General features: G+C 48.7%; 1 protein-coding gene across 1 annotated transcript in view; it reads left to right on the top strand.

The window, feature by feature from the left end:
- Positions 1–18917, top strand: part of LOC137523143 (chemerin-like receptor 1) — a 262038-nt gene that overhangs the window by 39779 nt on the left and 203342 nt on the right. The window contains exon 2 of the mRNA XM_068243381.1: positions 17005–17081. The gene's annotated coding sequence lies outside the window, so the exon portion shown is untranslated. The remainder of the gene's footprint in view (positions 1–17004; positions 17082–18917) is intronic.

Here is an 18917-nt window from a genome sequence, read left to right on the forward strand (position 1 = left end):
ACCCCCGGGCCGTGGCAGTAACAGCCAGCCAGCATAGCCAAGCTTCTGGCCTGCGAAATGCTGCCATATCGAGTGGTGGAGACAAACAGCTTCAAGGGCATGATGTCAGTGGCCATCCCACGTTACGTGGTTCCCAGCCGCTACCACTTTGCGCGCTCTGCAGTGCCTGAGTTGCATGAGCACGTGGTCAGCTAAATAACCCGAAGCTTGAAGAATGCCGTTGCCTGCAAGGTTCACCTCACCACTGACACCTGGACGAGTGCGTTCGGCCAGGGTCGATACATCTCCCTTACCGCGCACTGGGTGAACCTTGTGGAGCCTGGCAGCGATTCCTCACCTGCTACGGCGCGGGTGTTGCCCACGCCGCAAACAGCTGGATAACAACAGCAGCACCTACCTCTCTGACTCCTTCTCCTCCAACGCATCTCAAAGCTGTACCTCATCCGGAAATGCTAACCCAGCACCAGCAGCAGTAGGATCGTGGAAGCAGTGCAGCACAGCTGTTGGCATGCGTCAGCAAGCGTTGCTGAAGCTGATCTGCCTTGGGGATAAGCAGCACACAGGGGAGGAAATTTGGAGGGGAATAAAGGAACAGACGGATTTGTGGCTGGCACCGCTGGACCTGAAACCGGGCATGAAGCTAGACACCTGGCACGAACTGGCAATGTACGCAATAGAGGTGCTGGCTTGCCCGGCAGCCAGCGTTATGTCGGAACGCTGTTTCAGTGCTGCCGGAGGCATCATCACAGATCGGCGTATCCGCCTCTCCACAGAAAATGCAGACCGTCTGACTCAAATTAAAATGAATCAATCCTGGATTGGAAACGACTACGCAACACTCCTGGACCCCAACCAAGTAACATGACCGATGAACATCTGGGATGGTTTAGCGTTTCCGGTCCCTGTTTATTGAACCTCTCATCTGTATTACATTTATGACTGCATGGCGGCAAAAAGCATTGCTGCTATATCCGCACGCTTTTTGTCCTCATGCAAGGCCTGGGTTGTTGTGTCTCACAAAGCGTGGCCTTCTCCTCCTGCGCCTCCTCCTGTTCCATCACGTGTGCTGCTGCTGCTGCTGGGTTACCGTTGCCGCGTGGTCCCTGTTTATTGAACCTCTTATCTTTATTACATTTATGACTACATGGCGGTACAAAGCATGCTATCCGCACGCTTTTTGTCCTCATGCAAGGCCTGGGTTGTTGTGTCTCACAAAGCGTGGCCTTCTCCTCCTGCGCCTCCTCCTGTTCCATCACGTGTGCTGCTGCTGCTGCTGCTGCTGCTGGGTTACCGTTGCCGCGTGGTCCCTGTTTATTGAACCTCTTATCTTTATTACATTTATGACTACATGGCGGTACAAAGCATGCTATCCGCACGCTTTTTGTCCTCATGCAAGGCCTGGGTTGTTGTGTCTCACAAAGCGTGGCCTTCTCCTCCTGCGCCTCCTCCTGTTCCATCACGTGTGCTGCTGCTGCTGCTGGGTTACCGTTGCCGCGTGGTCACTGTTTATTGAACCTCTTATCTTTATTACATTTATGACTACATGGCGGTACAAAGCATGCTATCCGCACGCTTTTTGTCCTCATGCAAGGCCTGGGTTGTTGTGTCTCACAAAGCGTGGCCTTCTCCTCCTGCGCCTCCTCCTGTTCCATCACGTGTGCTGCTGCTGCTGCTGCTGCTGGGTTAGCGTTGCCGCGTGGTCCCTGTTTATTGAACCTCTTATCTTTATTACATTTATGACTACATGGCGGTACAAAGCATGCTATCCGCACGCTTTTTGTCCTCATGCAAGGCCTGGGTTGTTGTGTCTCACAAAGCGTGGCCTTCTCCTCCTGCGCCTCCTCCTGTTCCATCACGTGTGCTGCTGCTGGGTTAGCGTTGCCGCGTGGTCCCTGTTTATTGAACCACTTATCTTTATTACATTTATGACTGCATGGTGGTACAAAGCATGCTATCCGCACGCTTCTTGTCCTCATGCAAGGCCTGGGTTGTTGTGTCTCAAAGCGTGGCCTTCTCCTCCTGCGCCACCCTCCTCCTGTTCCATCACGTGTGCTGCTGCTGGGTTAGCATTACCGGTCCCTTTTCCTGGAACCTCTTATATGTATTACATTTATGACTGCATGCCGACAAAAAGCATGTTACCTGTGCAAAGAAAACAGACATTTCCCGCATTTAAAAGACAGTTTTCCCTTTGAAACTTTAAAATCGATTTTCTCAAAAACTATAAGCTCTTTTTGCTAAATTTTTTTTTCCTCTTGTACCCACTCCCAAGGTGCACATACCCTGTAAATTTGGGGTATGTAGCATATAAGGAGGCTTTACAAAGCACAAAAGTTCGGGTCCCCATTGACTTCCATTATGTTCGGAGTTCGGGTCGAACACCCGAACATCGCGGCCATGTTCGGCCTGTTCGGCCCGAACCCGAACATCTAGATGTTCGCCCAACACTAGAGATGGACTAGCCCAAAACCAGTCAGTTCTGTCAGATTTCTTCTACCTACTGTCAGTGACAGCAACATAGGAGAAAAGTAATGTATGGCTCATTTTACTCTGGAAGAAACACACGTCTTATATGTATTATGTATGTCTCTGCATGTATTTTAAATGTTAAGGTTTTCACAATGGTGGTCTTTTAACGGACTTCCGCTTTGTTGACTTAACTGACACAGACAATAACATTGTTGGTTCTTCTGAATACTGTTCCGAAAAGTGCAGAAATGTGGAAGTTTTAGGTCAATCAGGAGACTCGAACATACTGGTACTTGGAGTTTTTTGCATTACAAACTCTCAGTCCTTAGTCCTCAGAGCCCTCTGATTGGCTTAAAATGACCGAATATCGGTAATGCCGATTTTTGGAAATGCTGAAATCTGCTTACCGCACTTGGATTATCGCATTCCGCTTATTGGTGCAGAAATGCAATTTCATTCCAATCTGAATGCGCACCCCTTATGGATCAGCAACATGAAATCCACAAAAGAACAACATGTATTAATATTAGACTGATTAGAAACAGTAGTATTACACCAAACCCAGCAAGTTAGAAAGCCAAACGTCTTTGTAATATTGAGTTACCCACAATATCCGTTCATACTTTACTCATGTTCAGCTCATTGCTTTCTCCTACTGAGAAGCTCTCATCATACCCTCGGAGCCGGCTATTATTCAGAACACTGTGACCTGAACAGCATTCACTGCGCGGAATGTGTAATGTGGCTGCTGTCAGCTGCATCTCCTGCTGAGCTAAACTATTCCAACGCCTGGCTTGTGAAGCGTTATCACCTGTCTGTGACATGATCTTCTGTCACGTCCTCATCTTGGGTCTCACCAGCCCGTGACACGATCTTCTATTGCATCCTGATCTTGGGTCTCACCAGCCTGTGACATGATCTCCAGTGGTGTCCTCATCTTGGGTCTCACCAGCCTGTGACATGATCTTCTGTCACGTCCTCATCTTGGGCCTCACCAGCCTGTGACATGATCTCCAGTGGTGTCCTCATCTTGGGCCTCACCAGCCTGTGACATGGTCTTCTGTCTCGTCCTCATCTTGGGTCTCACCAGCCTGTGACATGATCTTCTGTCACGTCCTCATCTTGGGTCTCACCAGCCTGTGACATGGTCTTCTGTCACGTCCTCATCTTGGGTCTCACCAGCCTGTGACATGATCTTCTGTCACGTCCTCATCTTGGGTCTCACCAGCCTGTGACATGATCTTCTGTGGCGTCCTCATCTTGGGTCTCACCAGCCTGTGACATGGTCTTCTGTCACGTCCTCATCTTGGGTCTCACCAGCCGGTGACATGATCTTCTGTCACGTCCTCATCTTGGGTCTCACCAGCCTGTGACATGTTCTTCTGTGGCGTCCTCATCTTGGATCTCAGCTGTCTGTGACATGATCTTCTGTCACGTCCTCATCTTGGGTCTCACCAGCCTGTGACATGATCTTCTGTCACGTCCTCATCTTGGGTCTCACCAGCCTGTGACATGATCTCCAGTGGTGTCCTCATCTTGGGTCTCACCAGCTTGTGACATGATCTTCTGTCACGTCCTCATCTTGGGTCTCACCAGCTTGTGACATGATCTTCTGTCACGTCCTCATCTTGGGCCTCACCAGCCTGTGACATGGTCTTCTGTCACGTCCTCATCTTGGGTCTCACCAGCCGGTGACATGATCTTCTGTCGCGTCCTCATCTTGGGTCTCACCAGCCTGTGACATGTTCTTCTGTGGCGTCCTCATCTTGGATCTCAGCTGTCTGTGACATGGTCTTCTGTCACGTCCTCATCTTGGGTCTCACCAGCCTGTGACATGATCTTCTGTCACGTCCTCATCTTGGGTCTCACCAGCCTGTGACATGATCTTCTGTCACGTCCTCATCTTGGGTCTCACCAGCCTGTGACATGATCTCCTGTCCGGTCCTCATCTTGGGTCTCACCAGCCTGTGACATGATCTTCTGTCACGTCCTCATCTTGGGTCTCACCAGCCTGTGACATGATCTTCTGTTGCATCCTCATCTTGGGTCTCACCAGCCTGTGACATGATCTCCAGTGGTGGCCTCATCTTGGGTCTCACCAGCTTGTGACATGATCTTCTGTCACGTCCTCATCTTGGGTCTCACCAGCCTGTGACATGATCTTCTGTTGCATCCTCATCTTGGGTCTCACCAGCCCGTGACATGATCTCCTGTCCGGTCCTCATCTTGGGTCTCACCAGCCTGTGACATGATCTTCTGTCACGTCCTCATCTTGGGTCTCACCAGCCTGTGACATGATCTTCTGTCGCGTCCTCATCTTGGGTCTCACCAGCCTGTGACATGATCTTGTGTTGCATCCTCATCTTGGGTCTCACCAGCCTGTGACATGATCTTCTGTCACGTCCTCATCTTGGGTCTCACCAGCCTGTGACATGGTCTTCTGTCACGTCCTCATCTTGGGTCTCACCAGCCTGTGACATGATCTTCTGTCGCGTCCTCATCTTGGGTCTCACCAGCCTGTGACATGATCTTCTGTCACGTCCTCATCTTGCGTCTCACAGGCCTGTGACATGATCTTCTGTCGCGTCCTCATCTTGGGTCTCACCAGCCCGTGACATGATCTTCTGTCGTGTCCTCATCTTGGGTCTCACCAGCCCGTGACATGTTCTTCTGTGGCGTCCTCATCTTGGGTCTCACCAGCCTGTGACATGATCTTCTGTCGCATCCTCATCTTGGGTCTCACCAGCCTGTGACATGATCTTCTGTCGCATCCTCATCTTGGGTCTCACCAGCCTGTGACATGATCTCCAGTGGTGTCCTCATCTTGGGTCCCACCAGCCTGTGACATGATCTTCTGTCGCGTCCTCATCTTGGGTCTCACCAGCCTGTGACATGATCTCCAGTGGTGTCCTCATCTTGGGTCTCACCAGCCTGTGACATGATCTTCTGTCACGTCCTCCTCTTGGGTCTCACCAGCCTGTGACATGATCTTGTGTTGCATCCTCATCTTGGGTCTCACCAGCTTGTGACATGATCTTCTGTCACGTCCTCATCTTGGGACTCACCAGCCTGTTACATGATCTTCTGTCACGTCCTCATCTTGGGTCTCACCAGCCTGTGACATGATCTTCTGTCACGTCCTCATCTTGGGTCTCACCAGCCTGTGACATGATCTTCTGTTGCATCCTCATCTTGGGTCTCACCAGCCTGTGACATGATCTCCAGTGGTGTCCTCATCTTGGGTCTCACCAGCTTGTGACATGATCTTCTGTCACGTCCTCATCTTGGGTCTCACCAGCCTGTGACATGATCTTCTGTTGCATCCTCATCTTGGGTCTCACCAGCCCGTGACATGATCTCCTGTCCGGTCCTCATCTTGGGTCTCACCAGCCTGTGACATGATCTTCTGTCACGTCCTCATCTTGGGTCTCACCAGCCTGTGACATGATCTTCTGTCGCGTCCTCATCTTGGGTCTCACCAGCCTGTGACATGATCTTGTGTTGCATCCTCATCTTGGGTCTCACCAGCCTGTGACATGATCTTCTGTCACGTCCTCATCTTGGGTCTCACCAGCCTGTGACATGGTCTTCTGTCACGTCCTCATCTTGGGTCTCACCAGCCTGTGACATGATCTTCTGTCGCGTCCTCATCTTGGGTCTCACCAGCCTGTGACATGATCTTCTGTCACGTCCTCATCTTGCGTCTCACAGGCCTGTGACATGATCTTCTGTCGCGTCCTCATCTTGGGTCTCACCAGCCCGTGACATGATCTTCTGTCGCGTCCTCATCTTGGGTCTCACCAGCCCGTGACATGTTCTTCTGTGGCGTCCTCATCTTGGGTCTCACCAGCCTGTGACATGATCTTCTGTCGCATCCTCATCTTGGGTCTCACCAGCCTGTGACATGATCTCCAGTGGTGTCCTCATCTTGGGTCCCACCAGCCTGTGACATGATCTTCTGTCGCGTCCTCATCTTGGGTCTCACCAGCCTGTGACATGATCTCCAGTGGTGTCCTCATCTTGGGTCTCACCAGCCTGTGACATGATCTTCTGTCGCGTCCTCATCTTGGGTCTCACCAGCCTGTGACATGATCTCCAGTGGTGTCCTCATCTTGGGTCTCACCAGCCTGTGACATGATCTTCTGTCACGTCCTCCTCTTGGGTCTCACCAGCCTGTGACATGATCTTGTGTTGCATCCTCATCTTGGGTCTCACCAGCTTGTGACATGATCTTCTGTCACGTCCTCATCTTGGGACTCACCAGCCTGTTACATGATCTTCTGTCACGTCCTCATCTTGGGTCTCACCAGCCTGTGACATGATCTTCTGTTGCATCCTCATCTTGGGTCTCACCAGCCTGTGACATGATCTCCAGTGGTGTCCTCATCTTGGGTCTCACCAGCTTGTGACATGATCTTCTGTCACGTCCTCATCTTGGGTCTCACCAGCCTGTGACATGATCTTCTGTTGCATCCTCATCTTGGGTCTCACCAGCCCGTGACATGATCTCCTGTCCGGTCCTCATCTTGGGTCTCACCAGCCTGTGACATGATCTTCTGTCACGTCCTCATCTTGGGTCTCACCAGCCTGTGACATGATCTTCTGTCGCGTCCTCATCTTGGGTCTCACCAGCCTGTGACATGATCTTGTGTTGCATCCTCATCTTGGGTCTCACCAGCCTGTGACATGATCTTCTGTCACGTCCTCATCTTGGGTCTCACCAGCCTGTGACATGGTCTTCTGTCACGTCCTCATCTTGGGTCTCACCAGCCTGTGACATGATCTTCTGTCGCGTCCTCATCTTGGGTCTCACCAGCCTGTGACATGATCTTCTGTCACGTCCTCATCTTGCGTCTCACAGGCCTGTGACATGATCTTCTGTCGCGTCCTCATCTTGGGTCTCACCAGCCCGTGACATGATCTTCTGTCGCGTCCTCATCTTGGGTCTCACCAGCCCGTGACATGTTCTTCTGTGGCGTCCTCATCTTGGGTCTCACCAGCCTGTGACATGATCTTCTGTCGCATCCTCATCTTGGGTCTCACCAGCCTGTGACATGATCTCCAGTGGTGTCCTCATCTTGGGTCCCACCAGCCTGTGACATGATCTTCTGTCGCGTCCTCATCTTGGGTCTCACCAGCCTGTGACATGATCTCCAGTGGTGTCCTCATCTTGGGTCTCACCAGCCTGTGACATGATCTTCTGTCGCGTCCTCATCTTGGGTCTCACCAGCCTGTGACATGATCTCCAGTGGTGTCCTCATCTTGGGTCTCACCAGCCTGTGACATGATCTTCTGTCACGTCCTCCTCTTGGGTCTCACCAGCCTGTGACATGATCTTGTGTTGCATCCTCATCTTGGGTCTCACCAGCTTGTGACATGATCTTCTGTCACGTCCTCATCTTGGGACTCACCAGCCTGTTACATGATCTTCTGTCACGTCCTCATCTTGGGTCTCACCAGCCTGTGACATGATCTTCTGTCACGTCCTCATCTTGGGTCTCACCAGCCTGTGACATGATCTTCTGTCGCGTCCTCATCTTGGGTCTCACCAGCCTGTGACATGATCTTCTGTCACGTCCTCATCTTGGGTCTCACCAGCCTGTGACATGATCTTCTGTCACATCCTCATCTTGGGTCTCACCAGCCCGTGACATGATCTTCTGTCGCGTCCTCTTCTTGGGTCTCACCAGCCTGTGACATGATCTCCAGTGGTGTCCTCATCTTGGGTCTCACCAGCCTGTGACATGATCTTCTGTCACGTCCTCATCTTGGGCCTCACCAGCCTGTGACATGATCTTCTGTCGCGTCCTCTTCTTGGGTCTCACCAGCCTGTGACATGATCTCCTGTCGCGTCCTCATCTTGGGTCTCACCAGCCTGTGACATGATCTTCTGTCGCGTCCTCATCTTGGGTCTCACCAGCCTGTGACATGATCTTCTGTCGCGTCCTCATCTTGGGTCTCACCAGCCTGTGACATGATCTTCTGTCACGTCCTCATCTTGCGTCTCACCACCCTGTGACATGAGGTGTTGGCTCATCACGTGGAGGAGGGGTTTGCAGCACTTGGTTGGGTGTTAGCTTGTCATGTGGAGGAGGGGTTTGGCTGTTGGTGAGGTGTTGGCTCATTACGTGGAGGAGGGTTTTGCAGCAATTGGATGGGTGTTGGCTTGTCATGTGGAGGAGGGGTTTGCACAGTGTCGGACTGGGAAGTGGAAAAACTGAGGAAATCCACTTGCCAGCCAAGCAGCAGAAACCCTGGGCCAAATGCAGTTCACCTTGTCTCCTGACTTTTCACCTAAGTGATATTTTCACAGCTTGTCATAAAATGCCATTTAAGCCATCTGCAAGCAAGAACAAATACTAAAAATAAATGTGATAGGACTTCACAGGTCCTCATCTTGGGTCCCACCAGCCTGTGACATGATCTTCTGTCGCGTCCTCATCTTGGGTCTCACCAGCCTGTGACATGATCTCCAGTGGTGTCCTCATCTTGGGTCTCACCAGCCTGTGACATGATCTTCTGTCGCGTCCTCATCTTGGGTCTCACCAGCCTGTGACATGATCTCCAGTGGTGTCCTCATCTTGGGTCTCACCAGCCTGTGACATGATCTTCTGTCACGTCCTCCTCTTGGGTCTCACCAGCCTGTGACATGATCTTGTGTTGCATCCTCATCTTGGGTCTCACCAGCTTGTGACATGATCTTCTGTCACGTCCTCATCTTGGGACTCACCAGCCTGTTACATGATCTTCTGTCACGTCCTCATCTTGGGTCTCACCAGCCTGTGACATGATCTTCTGTCACGTCCTCATCTTGGGTCTCACCAGCCTGTGACATGATCTTCTGTCGCGTCCTCATCTTGGGTCTCACCAGCCTGTGACATGATCTTCTGTCACGTCCTCATCTTGGGTCTCACCAGCCTGTGACATGATCTTCTGTCACATCCTCATCTTGGGTCTCACCAGCCCGTGACATGATCTTCTGTCGCGTCCTCTTCTTGGGTCTCACCAGCCTGTGACATGATCTCCAGTGGTGTCCTCATCTTGGGTCTCACCAGCCTGTGACATGATCTTCTGTCACGTCCTCATCTTGGGCCTCACCAGCCTGTGACATGATCTTCTGTCGCGTCCTCTTCTTGGGTCTCACCAGCCTGTGACATGATCTCCTGTCGCGTCCTCATCTTGGGTCTCACCAGCCTGTGACATGATCTTCTGTCGCGTCCTCATCTTGGGTCTCACCAGCCTGTGACATGATCTTCTGTCGCGTCCTCATCTTGGGTCTCACCAGCCTGTGACATGATCTTCTGTCACGTCCTCATCTTGCGTCTCACCACCCTGTGACATGAGGTGTTGGCTCATCACGTGGAGGAGGGGTTTGCAGCACTTGGTTGGGTGTTAGCTTGTCATGTGGAGGAGGGGTTTGGCTGTTGGTGAGGTGTTGGCTCATTACGTGGAGGAGGGTTTTGCAGCAATTGGATGGGTGTTGGCTTGTCATGTGGAGGAGGGGTTTGCACAGTGTCGGACTGGGAAGTGGAAAAACTGAGGAAATCCACTTGCCAGCCAAGCAGCAGAAACCCTGGGCCAAATGCAGTTCACCTTGTCTCCTGACTTTTCACCTAAGTGATATTTTCACAGCTTGTCATAAAATGCCATTTAAGCCATCTGCAAGCAAGAACAAATACTAAAAATAAATGTGATAGGACTTTTTCACCAACTTTTGGGTTCTTTCTTGATTGTAAAATGCTGAAAATTTAGTTTAAAGAGAAGATGAAAATTATCTCCTAGGAGATAACTCAGGTGGAAAAGTTAATTGCATATGGGCTCCTGTGTAGAGATGTGGCGAAAGGTTCCCGAACCGTTAACCGGTGAACGACGTCACGCTCATGCGCAGAGAGTGCCCGGCAACAGCAGCGCGATCTAGGACGCGCTCTGCCGGGCAGCGCAGGCGTACTACTCCGGGTCAGAGCGACCCGGAAGTAGTAAACCCCCCAGGGATGTTTGCCCGGCGAACCGTTTGCCACATCACTGCTCCTGTGTTATCACTCCGAATAGAAACCTGCAGGCTGCAGCAAGTCTTCACTGTGAGCAGCAACACCTGATAACTGCTGCTTGGCCAGCAAGTGGATTTCTTTAGCTTTTCCAGCTCCCAGTCCGACACTGGCTTTGCAGCAATTGGTCAGGTGTTGGCTGGTCACATGAAGGAGAGGTTTGCAGCAATTGGTTGGGTGTTGGCTTGTCACATGAAGGAGAGGTTTTCTGCAATTGGTTGGCTTGTCACCTGGGGCTGATTTTACCAGCAATTTGGAAGGCGTTGGCTCATCATTTGAAGGTGGGTTGTGCCAGCCATGGTTTCCTTGTATGATCTAGTACCCAAGCTTACTTTAAAGCAGGAGGATCAGCCATACTATGCCAGGGAAAAAAAACACATATATAAGTAGATAAATACTTGATCTACTTACATAACACATGTATTGTACTGTCCACGTTTTGATTTCAGTGAATTTTATATAGTAAATGAAGAGAATTATGTTACTAGTGGGAACCATGTCTTTTGCCCACAGTTTGAGGCTAAATCCTGATGTCATTCTTCCCTTAACTTTTTTTTCTTTTCTCCTTTAATCGCTACACAAACAAGTAAGATAGAGTCAACTCTATCTTACTTGTTAACACAAGTGAGCAGGGGATCATGTTTCAGCTAGTCAGCTAGGCAGGGAAATAAAGGGAAGAGGAGGAATAGATTATAGATAAAAAGAACCCCCAGCATGCAACTTTTTGGCACTGACTACTAAAGGGCCAGTGCTCCTTAAGTATGTGATAACTCCAAATCATAACAGCAGAAAAAGTTTTGAAAGTTTTGAATGCAGGATTAGCATCTTTATCCCTTAATACACTAAGACCAGTTGCTGTTGAAATTTGATTTTTATGGTGACGATACCGCTTTAAGATTTAGCCAAATACAATTAATTGGCAGTGCTGTAACCGGATGCCATGAGGGCTTATTTAGAAATATGGGGACAGAAAACAGCTGCTCACATAATAGGATATGACCAGAGAGATGTTTTTGCTCAATCAAGGTTTACGAAATGCTGCAATGAAAAAAGGTTTGGCAGAGGTTTGTTGTCGTATTGCAGGTCTGACAACACAATCTAGATCGTTATAGCAATACAATTAAGTATGGTTTCTTTTCTTTTTTACGTTCTCTGTGTTTCCTGTTTTATTATGCTTATTATGAGAAACATTTATTAGATCTGCTCTCCAGGGACTGCATAAAATTCATAAACAAACTCCACCAACTGTTTGCCAGACTACGATGCTTTGAGAACAGTAATTAGAAGCGCACATCCTAGATTAAAGTAATTTCTTACTACAAGATTTTGGCTATTAAAAGAACAGCTTCATCAGTTTTATTACTGTGAAAAATTATAGACTTTTCAGGTCACAAAAGTTCACTAGAAGTATTGGGAACATCAGTACATAAAACATACCATAATAATCAGATATTATAAACTGAGAGTATAATCCCAAAACTAAAATGTCAGTATCTACTCTCAGGTACATAAAAAAACATTTGAAAGCATTTCCAGGTATTTCCTCTGTGTAGATATGTGTTTATTTTCACTGCAGAGCCCAGCTTATCTATTGACATCAGGAAGAATATCTCTGTCTGTGTCTTCGCTCTGCCCCTCCCTCTGCTGAAGTGACTCAGCTGTTGCCAGGGCGATATCTCTTTTCAGCAGAGGGAGGAGCGGAGTGAAGACACAGGCAGAGAGCTTCAGCCAGCATTCATTACATTTGCTGATTAGCAGATAAGCAAGCCTGTACTGCTCTCTGCAGGGAAAATAAACATTAAGGGCTGGTGCACACCGAGCGGCTTTTTGGGCGTTTTCAGATCCGCTTGCGGCTGCGGATCTGCTTGGTCAATGTATCTCAATGGGGTGGTGCACACCAGAGCGGCAGGCGTTTTGCAGAAACGAAAAATGCCTGGGTGAGGCATTTTTTGGATTTCGGATGCGTTTCTGCCCCAATGTTAAGTATAGGAAAAACGCAAACCGCTCTGAAAAACGCCTGTTCAGAGCGGTTTTTCAGGCGTTTTTGTTACAGAAGCTGTTCAGTAACAGCTTTACTGTAACAATATATGAAATCTACTATACTGAAAACTGCAGCAGCAATCCGCAAAACGCTAGCAAAACGCCTCATAAAAATAAAAAAAAGCGTTTAAAAATCTGCTAGCGTTTTGCGGATCTGCTAGCGGGTTTTGGTGTGCACCAGCCCTAAGGGCTGGTGCACACCGAGCGGCTTTTTCAGCGTTTCTGCAGCCGCTTGCGGCTGCGGATCCGCTTGGTCAATGTATCTCAATGGGGTGGTGCACACCAGAGCGGGAGGCGTTTTGCAGAAACGAATCCTCCCGGGGTGAGGCATTTTTTGGATTGTGGAAGCGTTTCTGCCTCAATGTTAAGTATACGAAAAACGCAAACCGCTCTGAAAAATGGCAGTTCAGAGCGGTTTTGCAGGCGTTTTTGTTACAGAAGCTGTTCAGCAACAGCTTTACTGTAACAATACATGAAATCTACTACACCAAAAACGCTTCACAAAACCGCAAAACGCTAGCTGAAACGCTGCAGAAAAATAAGAAAAAGCGTTTCAAAATCTGCTAGCATTTTGCGGATCTGCTAGCGGTTTTTGGTGTGCACCAGGCCTAACAGGGAATGCTTGGGGTTTTTTCAAATGTTATTTTGTGTCTTTGATGGTGTCCATCCACGGTACAATAAAACCATTTAATGTTCCCGTTTATTCAACCAGAACAATTGAATAAATTTTTTTTTTGAAGTTATCATGTTTTTTTGATAAAAATCCGATCAGACATGTTGGAAAAATCTTTATATTCGTTCTAACGGAATATTTGTAAAAAATTATCTAAAATTTATCTAATTGTAAAAAAATGAAAAAATTGTACCATGTATCTGTCAGGATCTCTCCTGTTCTGTCGCTTGCAGTGGAGCTGCAATTGCTCTGCTTGCATTCGGTTGTGCATTCGCAGTGAGTCTTATTGTCATGTGCCGACCAACCATAAACGGACAAGAGCTGTCAAATTTCAAAACATATAACAATTTATTCAATTACTCCCGGTACAAGAGTCGCGACGCGTTTCGCAGGCTAGAACCCGCTTCTTCAGGCAATAGGGACAGGAGCAATACACTGGAAGAATGTCATGTGCGGTCACTCTGCAGTTCAGAGCAGCTCAGGATGCTGTCAGGATTCCTCCTATTGCTTGCGGCAGTTGAGCTGCAGCCAGATAGCCCTGGATTTCCCACATGCATGTTGTTGCATAGTACTGCATGCATTTGTTATGATAGTCTTTCAGCTAGCAAATGGTAATCAAGCCAGCTCAGGAATGAATGATTACCATTCAGCTGTGTGGAAATTTGCATACCTGCATCCATTGGCTGATGCCGGCATAAAAGTCTGCCTCCCATTTCAGACCCCGCCCGTCATAGTCAGTACGCTGATCTGCTGGGCACCTTGACACTCTGTTATAGGTCTGTTATTGTAGTTCTATGCAAGCTTATTACTTGTGCTTTAGCTAGTTCTTGATAAATATATATGCAGACTTGCTAATATATATTTATCCGTTAGTTGAGCCGTTTGTTATTTTTCTGTATTATTGTGTATTGCCTTGTTTCCATGCCTCATGGACATTTGCTGCATAGAGTTGGGCCGAACCTCCGATTTTAGGTTCGCGAACCGGGTTCGCGAACTTCCGCGGAAGGTTCGGTTCGCGTTAAAGTTCGCGAACCGCAATAGACTTCAATGGGGATGCGAACTTTGAAAAAAAAAATTTATGCTGGCCACAAAAGTGATGGAAAAGATGTTTCAAGGGGTCTAACACCTGGAGGGGGGCATGGCGGAGTGGGATACACGCCAAAAGTCCCCGGGAAAAATCTGGATTTGACGCAAAGCAGCGTTTTAAGGGCAGCAATCACATTGAATGCTAAATGACAGGCCTAAAGTGCTTTAAAACATCTTGCATGTGTATACATCAGTCAGGTAGTGTAATTAAGGTACTGCTTCACACTGACACACCAAACTGTTCACTGAACAGAACAGGTATGCAGTGGCGGGTTCACTGAACAGAACAGGTATGCAGTGGCGGGTTCACTGAACAGAACAGGTATGCAGTGGCGGGTTCACTGAACAGAACAGGTATGCAGTGGCGGGTTCACTGAACAGAACAGGTATACAGTGGCGGGTTCACTGAACAGAACAGGTATGCAGTGGCGGGTTCACTGAACAGAACAGGTATACAGTGGCGGGTTCACTTAACAGAACAGGTATGCAGTGGCGGGTTCACTGAACAGAACAGGTATGCAGTGGCGGGTTCACTGAACAGAACAGGTATACAGTGGCGGGTTCACTGAACAGAACAGGTATACAGTGGCGGGTTCACTGAACAGAACAGGTATGCAGTGGCGGGTTCACTGAACAGAACAGGTATACAGTGGCGGGTTCACTGAACAGAACAGGTATGCAGTGGCGGGTTCACTGAACAGAACAGGTATGCAGTGGCGGGTTCACTGAACAGAACAGGTATGCAGTGGCGGGTTCACTGAACAGAACAGGTATGCAGTGGCGGGTTCACTGAACAGAACAGGTATACAGTGGCGGGTTCACTGAACAGAACAGGTATGCAGTGGCGGGTTCACTGAACAGAACAGGTATACAGTGGCGGGTTCACTGAACAGAACAGGTATGCAGTGGCGGGTTCACTGAACAGGTATGCAGTGGTGGGTTCACAGAACAGGTATGCAGTGGTGGGTTCACAGAACAGGTATGCAGTGGTGGGTTCACTGAACAGGTATGCAGTGGTGGGTTCACTGAACAGGTATGCAGTGGTGGGTTCACTGAACAGGTATGCAGTGGTGGGTTCACAGAACAGGTATGCAGTGGTGGGTTCACAGAACAGGTATGCAGTGGTGGGTTCACAGAACAGGTATGCAGTGGTGGGTTCACAGAACAGGTATGCAGTGGTGGGTTCACTGAACAGGTATGCAGTGGTGGGTTCACTGAACAGGTATGCAGTGGTGGGTTCACAGAACAGGTATGCAGTGGTGGGTTCACAGTACAGGTATGCAGTGGTGGGTTCACAGTACAGGTATGCAGTGGTGGGTTCACAGAACAGGTATGCAGTGGCAGGTTCACTGAACAGGTATGCAGTGGTGGGTTCACAGAACAGGTATGCAGTGGTGGGTTCACAGAACAGGTATGCAGTGGTGGGTTCACAGAACAGGTATGCAGTGGTGGGTTCACAGCACAGGTATGCAGTGGTGGGTTCACAGAACAGGTATGCAGTGGTGGGTTCACTGAACAGGTATGCAGTGGTGGGTTCACTGAACAGGTATGCAGTGGTGGGTTCACAGTACAGGTATGCAGTAGTGGGTTCACAGAACAGGTATGCAGTGGTGGGTTCACTGAACAGGTATGCAGTGGCAGGTTCACAGTACAGGTATGCAGTGGTGGGTTCACAGAACAGGTATGCAGTGGTGGGTTCACAGAACAGGTATGCAGCCAGGAACAAGTTAAGCCTAACTAATCTTTCCCTATATGAGAGACTGCAGCAGCTCGCCCTACTCTCACTAATGCAGGCACACGAGTGACCGTAATGGTCGCCGCTGCCTGCCTTTTAGTAGGGGGGGTGGGGCTCCAGGGGCTAGTGTAGCCTAATTGGCTACACTGGGCCTGCTGACTGTGATGTAGAGGGTCAAAGTTGACCCTCATGGTGCATTATGGGGCGAACCGAACTTCCGCAAAGGTTCGCCTGCGGGACGCGAACGCGAACCACGGAAGTTCGCATGGAACCGTTCGCAGGCGAACCGTTCGGCCCAACTCTATTGCTGCATCTGCGGTGGGTCAGTGAAGTCCACTATCCTGATAGCTTGGATTCTGCCATCACCACGTTGGTGACTGGTTGTATTCCTGCTACTCTAGTTCTGGGAACGTAACTATAGGCTGCGGTTGTTATTAGTTACGTTCTTTCCTGTAGTCTTGCCTGTGTGGATGCTTGCTGGTGACTGATAGTTTCTGGGAATGTAACTATAGGCTGCGGTTGCTATTAGTTACGTTCTTTCCTGTAGTCTTGCCTGTGTGGATGCTTGCTGGTGACTGATAGTTTCTGGGAACGTAACTATAGGCTGCGGTTGCTATTAGTTACGTTCTTTCCTGTAGTCTTGCCTGTGTGGATGCTTGCTGGTGACTGATAGTTTCTGGGAACGTAACTATAGGCTGCGGTTGCTATTAGTTACGTTCTTTCCTGTAGTCTTGCCTGTGTGGATGCTTGCTGGTGGCTGATTGTTACCTGCTTGCTCTGTGGACGTGACTGTGAGCTGTGGTTGCTACTAGTTATGCTCCATTCTAATCCTGTCTTGTACCCGTCTGAATGCTTGCTATCGCTAGGGCAGCGCTTAGTCTTGCTAGCGTTCCGTCTGTCTTTCTTGTATCTGTTTTGTAACTTTTTTTCTTTTTTTTTTTTTCTACTATCCACAGAGAGCGACTTCCTGAGTGAGGACAGGAAAATCTCCTCACCTGCCTATACAGTAGTTGCCTGGAGGTAACCCTGTTTTGTGAGTATAATATTGTACTCTGTCATTTCTCCACTTCTATATCGGGCTCTCGGTTTCTGTTTTTATATATACTTGTTACTTAGCCAGAGACTCAGACGGCATCCGCCCTGGGCAACAATCAGTCAGTCAGTCAGCCTGTCTGTTCGTTCTTTGTCTGGTTACTCAGAACATAGGCAGCGCAACATCGCACTGCGCTGCCATTGTGTCTTATTTGTAGTGATATCAGAAGCCCAGAGCTGCAGTTGCTCTGGGCAACTCGTGTAGCCTCTTCCATTATTCAGCTACTAGTCTTGTTGCTCTGGGTGGTCAGAAAGTATAACCCCCCCTGCATTACAGTATCCTTAAGAGTAGTTATTGAAATGTTAGGTTTGGGAGTGTAATCCAACTTTAAGAACTTGCTTAGTTCCCTCTCTTTCCCCACCGCTGGGCAGTAGAATGTCTCTGTTACGGCTGTTGGTGACTGCAGACTAGCTTGCCACAATCAGCACAGACAGAAAATAAACGATTTCAGAAGTCAGAGCTGCTGCAAGCAGGGACTGAAGACATGTGGAGAAAGCCTGCTGCAAGCAAAGCCAGGACTGGCAGGGTTCCCCTAAGTACAGACAAAGCCTCTGGCTACACCACAGTATCAGTATTCCCGGTAATGCTGGATACACACAATGCGTTTGGCGTCGACTCGATTATTTCTGACATGTCCGATTCGCGTTTCGATGGATCGTTAGGTGGATTTGGCATACTTTACATGTAAATCGGCCTAATCATCGAAATGCGCTCGGAAATGCTAATAATCAAGTCGACGCGAACCGACGGGCACATCGAGTGCGGGAAGGCATCATGTGTATCCAGCATAATAGGTTGACCTCTTGCTGACAGATCAGTTGATTCATCAAGTATCCCGAGCTTCCATAAGCTAAATGTAAGAAACAGCAAACAGGTCAGATTGTGGTTCAGCTACAAGATCGTTCTGCAGAAGCTGTGACTACAGAAGTCTTAAAGAGACTCTGTAACAAAATGTTCAGCCTTATTTCTTATATCCTATAAGTTCCTATACCTGTTCTAATGTGGTCTGCATTACTGCAGCCTTTCCTAGTTGCACAGTGGCTGTATTATCTCTGTTATATAATGTAATCTTCTTTCCTCTGACGGCTTTCTCGGGCTCAGGCGCTCAGGCTGGAATTTGCTGGTCTGCTTGTGATAGGATAGAAGATATACACACCCTCTCCACGCCCCCTCCAGGCTCTGTATGAGTCACAGACTGAGCTCCTCTTAGCCTACCACAAGCTGGTTAGAAGCCATGTCTTTTGTTTGTAAATGTCACAGGAGCCCTAGTGGTCAGACCGCAAGTTGACTTCCAATCGGTTTCAGCACACCAATCATGCAAGCTGTGGTCGCACTCGGTGCACGGAAATCGACTGAACTTGGGCAGCAGCCTGACCAGAAGGGAGCCTGTGAGGTACGGTAATTACAACTTACACACGATTTCAGGGCATAACTGCCACCACCACTGGTATGGGCCAGTGGACCCGACTGACTAGTCCTGCGAATAAAACGGTTAAACACACTCTATTCTGTCTATATATCAACAATAGTAGCGTCTCTTCAGAGATCTGAGTTCAGTTCCTGTGTATGCTGAATAATAGGGTAGCTGGAACAACCACTGACGATAGCGTCGGTTTATTGAAAGCAATATAAATAATTAATATATACAGAAAATTATTAAAATCAACAATTATTGAAACATTAATAACCAGTATGAAATAAAAGGGAGAAAATACTTAGGATTTGTGGAAAGATGTCCTATTGTGGGAAAAACTTGTAGAGTTCCTTTATTTCAGT

This window comes from Hyperolius riggenbachi, chromosome 6 (genome assembly GCF_040937935.1).
Source record: "Hyperolius riggenbachi isolate aHypRig1 chromosome 6, aHypRig1.pri, whole genome shotgun sequence".
NCBI lineage: Eukaryota > Metazoa > Chordata > Amphibia > Anura > Hyperoliidae > Hyperolius > Hyperolius riggenbachi.